Genomic DNA, 6,700 nt, shown 5'->3' with positions numbered 1-6,700 from the left:
CTCTGGTGAAGAGTCAAAATTAGTAGGAAGGTCAATGCACTGTCAAGCAACGAGGATGAGGACTTGTATAGCCAGGGAGCTAAGGGCCCCAAATCTATTGTGGGTGCTGGAGCCCAGTTTGAGATCCACCAGCTCAGTACCAGACATTCATTGCTGCAGTTCTTCCTGTGTCCTCAGTGTGGCAGCAGAGCCCCGATGGCATTATTTCCTGGTGGCAAGCAGAGCAGCCAGTCCTGCATATGGATGGAACTAAGTACCCAGAGATCACATGATCTGCCTGAGGCTGCCCGCAGCTTCTGTTCTACACGGCCAGGGTCTTTGTGGCTATACTTGCTTAAAGGCATACAACCTGAAGACAAGCAGATGCCATCAGAGTTCCACGAGCTGTGAACAGATTGCCTGCAACCTTGACCTCACCCCACCTTAGAGAAGGGTGCACCTATCACATCTCAAGTGGTAGAATTGCTCAAGGTTCTCTACCAGGGCCTGGCCTCTCCTGAGTTACTAGGGGTGCTTCTTAGTTCTGACTTCCTAGGGTATGCTATAGCTCCTGTTTCCTCTCCAAGCTGGACGGCTATCACATTTCCCCTTCTTTATTATCATATTCTTTTCTAAGATTTATTTTATGTATGTGAGTACACTGTTGCTGTCTTCAGACACTCTAGAAGAGGGCATCATTCTCATTACAGATGGTGTAAGACACCACGTGGTAGCTGAGAATTGAATTCAGGACCTCTGGAAGAGCAGTCAGTATTCTTTCCACTGAGCCATCTCTCCAGCCCCCATTCAATTCTTACATTTTTTAACACCACACTTAGAGTCAAATCTTAATTTTACAACTGTGGGAACAAGCAGCATCCTCTCTGGCTTCAGTGTCTTCCTCTATAAAATAACCATAGCCTTTAGCTGACAGCACTCAGGAGGCAGAGGCAGGAAGATCTCTGAGTTCAAGGCCAGCCTGGTCTACTAAACAAGTTCCAGGACAGGCAGGTCTACACAGAGAAACCCTATCACAAAACAGCAACAACAACAACAACACACACAGACACAGAAACACACAATGAACAATTCACATACACAAAATGAGTGTGGCATAAAAGGAAGAGTTGCCTGCACAGACAACTCACAATATTAACAAATAGAGGAATATTGCCCCCATTCTAAGTAATGAAATGGAACCAGATGGCAGAGGCAGTGTGTTAGAACCTGGAATCACAGACAGGAATGAATCATATGGCCCCAGTCCCTGCAACCTGAAAGAAACCCTCCCAGTAGTTTTACCCCAATCTGAGTCTAAGGCTTGCTCACAGCCACAGGTAGCTATCCTAGGGCCAGGGAAATAGAGAGAGCTGAACAGGTAAGGACACTTGCTGCCAAGTGTGACGATCTGAGTTTGGTCCGCTGAACCCCAAGGAAAAGGTAGAAAGAAAGCTGAGTCCACAAAGCTGTCTGCATGTGCCTCACTCCCACATCATACATGTATGCATGTACACGTGCACTCATGTGCATACACTAGGAAGAATCAATAAAATGCTTTGTTTTGCCAGTTGATGGAAGGGGACTTTATTTGATCTCAGGGTCACTCCAGCCATGACCTCATCTTTATTTAACCTTGTTTTGGGGGCACAGGTTGTTGGTATGGCCCCACGTCTTGCTGCAGTCAACTGGATGAGGGTGCAGTCATGTGTAGCACTTGCAGCAGATCATCTTGTCACTTGTCCTTCTGGGCAAGCTAACACAGGGAGGGTGCAACGATGCCGCCACGCAGACGCAGCACCAGGTACAAGGTGGAATGGTTCTGGATGTTGTAGTCTGAAAGGGTGCGTCCATCCTCCAGCTGTTTGCCTGCGAATACCAGCCTCTGCTGGTCAACTGGGATGCCTTCTTTGTCTTGGATCTTGACCTTGACATTCTTGATGGTGTCACTGGGCTCCACCTCAAAAGTGATGGTCTTGCCTGTCAGGGTCTTCACGAAGATCTGCATGTTGGCCTCTGCCAATTGGCCTCCTAGTGGAAGAGAAAATGAAATGTTTTAAAACAAGAGCTCATACCAATATCCAGGGTCAGGCCTGAGTCAAGGTGAGTCCTACCTCAGGGGAAGGATGAACGAAGGTATTATCTTTGACTTTTTATTTTTTAACTTGTATTTATTATCTATTATATGTAAGTACACTGTAGCTGTCTTCAGACACCCCAAAAGAGGGAGTCATATCTTGTTATGGAATTTGTGAGTCTTCATGTGGTTGCTGGGATCTGAACTCAGGACTTTCAGAAGAGCAGTCAGTGCCCTTAAGCACTCAGCCATCTCTCCAGCTCCTGACCTGTTCTTTATTGGCAGTCTCAGGATGTATTCCAGTCTAGCTGGGACTCAACATCCCCCTTGACCTGTTCCTTCTGAGAGCCTGTTTTATCCTCTGAAAAATGGACTCAGAGGGGATGACCCACCCCATCCTTTCTTCCCTAGTCAGCCCCTGGATAGAATATGCCAGTGCATAGGGTGTGCCCACCTATCTGCATTCCTGGAAGAATGAGGGACTCACTGCTGCCCCATGACTAGCCTAGCTGACTCCTCTCCTGGTATCCTCCCTCTCATCACTTAGCTTCTCCTAAGCCCTCCCAACCCTGCCTAGATCTCCTGCAGGAATTCTAGACCTGCCAAGCACCCAGACACCACCTAGAAGCAGCTGCCAGTAGGTTTGGCTGCCCCTGGAAGTCTGAGGCTCTCTCCTTGCACCCTCCCTGCTCCCTGGGACTTCCTTCTTGCCCTTTAGAATCATGCTCTCCTCTTCCATTCACAGGGATGTAGACCAAGGTGACCTTGGACAAAGGGTCTGTACTTAGCTTCCATTTACCTTTTTTTTTTTTTTTTTTTTTTAAGTTTTAGCTTCCATTTACCGTTTTATTTATTTATTATATGTAAGTACACTGTGGCTGTCTTCAGACATACCAGAAGAGGGCATCAGATCTTATTACAGATGGTTGTGAGCCACCATGTGGTTGCTGGAATTTGAACTCCAGACCTCTGGAAGAGCAACCAATGCTCTTAACCGAGAGAGATGCTCTTAAGCCATCTCTCCAGCCCAACCTTTTTTTTTTTTCTAAGCAAGATTAGCTGAGGGACATATGCAGTGTGGTGGTTAGAATAGGTGTGGCCCCCAGAGACTCCTGTGTTTGAATGCTTGCCCATAAGGAGTGGCACTATTAGGAGGTTTGGCCTTGTTAAAGTAGATGCAACGTTGTTGTAGGAAGTATGTCACTGTGGGGCCAGCTTTGAGGTCTTCTATGCTCAAACTACATCCAGTGTAGTATAGAGTCTCCTGCTGCAGACCAACGTGTAGAACTCTCAGCTCCTTCTCTAGCACCACGTCTGCCTGCATATCATCATGTTCCCAGCATGACAGTAATGGACTAAATCTCTTCAACTGTAAGAACACTCCACTTAAATATTTTCTTTTACAGGAGTTGCCATGATTGGCTGAACAGTGGTGGCACATAGATTTGGGATGCATAGGCAGGCAGATCTCTGTGAGTTCAAAGCCAGCCTGGTCTGTCGAGTGAGTTCCAGGACAGCCAGGGCTGTTAAACAAAAATTCCCATCTTTCCTTTTAAACTCCAGAGTGCTGAGATTACAATCATGTAATACCAGGCTAGATTAGAGAGATAGCTTAGTGGTTAGGAGCACTGACTCCTCTTGCAGAGGTTCTGAGTTCAAGTTCAAGCAACCACATGGTGGCTCACAACCATCTGTAATGGGATTTAATGCCCTCTTCTGTTGTGTCTGAAGAGAGCTACAGTGTACTCAAAGATATTAAATATTTAATACTGTTGTGGGAAATATTTAAGAATTGCACCGTCCCACACTATACCCAGCTACTCTCTGCCCAAGGTCTCTCTGCCATGGCTTCTTCCCAGCTCTGGTTCACCTTCCTCAGAGCCACATCTACCTATTCAGCCATTCTACCCCTGTGGCTAGTTGTCACAAATCCCCTTAACACAGTAAATCAAAACTCTAGAAGCTTATAATTAATCAGTCAGATTTACATATCAATACATTCTCAATGCACAAGATGCCTACACCATCGCTTCAGAGCCAATTGATACTGACACAAGCTGCCCACCTAGATTAGACAAGTCACCCCAATGGTTTGATTCTTTTATGATATTCACAGACACCTGTGGCTATTTAAAGCCACTCAGGATCTGGATCATCTTCCTCTTCCTCCATTGTCCTGTCTCTGAAACTCTTAGCTTCACCTCCCCTTTCCCTGTCTAATCACAGGCTTCTGATTGTACTCAAATTAAAATTAATTGTGGAAAAAATTCTGCTACATAGTACCATACACAGTCCTTTTACGGTGCATCCAGGTCTTTATTTATAGCAGGAAAACATTCTACCAATCCAGCTATGTACCCAGCCCTTCTCCTTTTCTGTGCATATCATATTTCCTCTCTATAGTCTAACTGGCCTGGAACTCACTATGTAGCACAGCCTTACCTTGAATTTGCAGTCATCCTCTTGCCTCAGTTTCCAGGTACTACCAGGCTACCACACCTCGTTTGTATGTTATATTGTTGTTTGTCTGATTTAGTTTAGTTGTTACTAAAGAGGACTAGAGAGATGGCTCATTGGTTAGATACTTCATGCTGTGGGGCAGTGCTGGTGCACACCTTTAATCCCAGCTCTTGGGAGGCAGAGACAGGTAGATTTCTGAGTTCTAGGCCAGCCTGGTTTACAGAGTGAGTTCCAGGACACCCAAGGCTATACAGAGAAACCCTGTCTCTAAAATAAATAAATAAATAAATAAATAAATAAATAATAAATAAATAAATAAATAAATGCTTCATGCCTAGTGTGGGGGCTCATACCTTTTAAACCATTCACTCAGGAGGCAGAAGCTTACTGAATTCTGTTAGGTTGAGGCCATCCAAAGGTACATGATAGAACCCTATCTCACAAATGAAATGAAATATAACCAGGCATTGTTGACATGTCTATAACCCCATCATTAGGAGAAGGGTGAGGCAAGAGAATTGCTGTGAGTTCTAAGAAACTCAGGATACATGGCAAGAGCCTATCTCAAAAACAAAAAAATACAAGTGGGTCTGGACCAGACAAAATTTCATTTGCCTCTGCATCATGGTCAAAGTTGTTCGATTGCAGAAATCTAGATCCTCTCTCTCTCCCCCTACCTCTCCACCACCCTCTCCCTCTCTCCCCCTCCCCATATTCCTAGATCCCTCCTTCTCACCCCTCCTTCCATACATTTTTATTTGCTATGCCCGTAAGATTAGCTTCAATTTTTTTTAAGATTTATTTCATGTATTTGTATGTACACTGTTGCTGTCTCAGACACACCAGAAGAGGGCATCAGATCCGATTTCAGATGCTTGTGAGCTACCAATGGTTGCTGGGAATTAAACCCAGGACCACTGTTCTCTTAACCTTTGAGCCATCTCCCCAGCCCAGCCTCAAATTCCTGATTCACGAGACCCTCCTGCCTCCACTGCCTACGTACACGGGACAGAAGGCACACACCACATCTCTTTCTTACATTTTATAGAAATGTATTCAATATAAAGAAAGATCTTTTTAGCTCACAAATCAAGGGACAGCCCAGTGGGATGGAGAAGACCAGGAAGTCAGAGCCTGGGCAGCTGATTGTTTGTGTTTCTAGTCAGAATATGAAAGCAATAAACTTAGGCTTCACCAATTTAAAAATCCACTAAAGAGGGGCTGTCTAGCTGGCTTAATGGTCAATAGCACTGGCTGCTCTTCCAGAGAGGTACTGAGTTCAATTCCCAGCAACCAGGTATTAGTCAGGGTTCTCTAGAGTCACAGAACTTATGGGTTAGCCTCTATATAGTAAAAGAATTTGTGGGTAACTTACAGTCAGCAGTCCAAATCCCAACAATGGTCAGCTGCAGCTGTGAATGGAAGTCCAAGGATCTAGCAGTTGCTCAGTCCAACAAGGCAGCAGGCTTGGGAAGAGAGAGAGTGAGTCTTCCTTCTTCCTATGTCCTTATATGGGCTCCAGCAGAAGGTGTAACCCAGATTACAGGTGTGTGCCACCATACCCTTAATCCCAGATGACCTTGGACTCAGAGATCTCCCTCCTTTAATCTTCTGGTATTCATAGCCACTATGCCCCAAGATCTCCATACCAAGATCCGGGTCAGAAACTTCTCTCTCCCAGCCCCCAGATTTGAATCACTGGGGAGCCTTCCATTTCTGGATTGTAGTTCATTCCAGATACAGTCAAGTTGACAACCAGAAATAGCCACTACAAACAACATGTTGGCTCATGACCATCTATAAGGGCTTCTGATGAGCTCTTCTAGCATGCAGGTGTGCATGCAGAAAAGAATCCACACTTGAGAGAGAGAGACAGAGAGAGAGAGAGAGAGACAGAGACAGAGACAGAGAGAGAGAGAGAGAGAGAGAGAAAGAGAGAATGAGAGGAAGTGGGAGAGGGAGAGAGAGAGAATGAGAGGAAGTGGGAGAGGGAGAGAGAGAGACAGAGAGAGAGAGAGACAGAGAAATGAGAACATATTTTTTTTTTTTTTTGGTTTTTCGAGACAGGGTTTCTCTGTATAGCCCTGGCTGTCCTGGAACTCACTTTGTAGACCAGGCTGGCCTCGAAGTCAGAAATCCGCCTGCCTCTGTCTCCTGAGTGCTGGGATTAAAGGCGTGCGCCACCAC

The 6,700-nt window shown here is 45.5% G+C and overlaps 1 pseudogene; it reads right to left on the bottom strand.

The window, feature by feature from the left end:
• Positions 1–1,602: 1,602 nt before the first annotated feature.
• Positions 1,603–5,974, bottom strand: LOC147001504 (ubiquitin-ribosomal protein eL40 fusion protein pseudogene; annotated as a pseudogene).
• Between the last annotated feature and the right edge of the window lie 726 nt (positions 5,975–6,700).

This window comes from Mus caroli, unplaced genomic scaffold (assembly GCF_978045245.1).
Source record: "Mus caroli unplaced genomic scaffold, Mus_caroli_1 scaffold_13, whole genome shotgun sequence".
Classification (NCBI taxonomy): domain Eukaryota; kingdom Metazoa; phylum Chordata; class Mammalia; order Rodentia; family Muridae; genus Mus; species Mus caroli.
The sequence above is the reverse complement of the archived record's forward strand: the minus strand, read 5'-3'. Positions and strand labels throughout refer to the sequence as shown.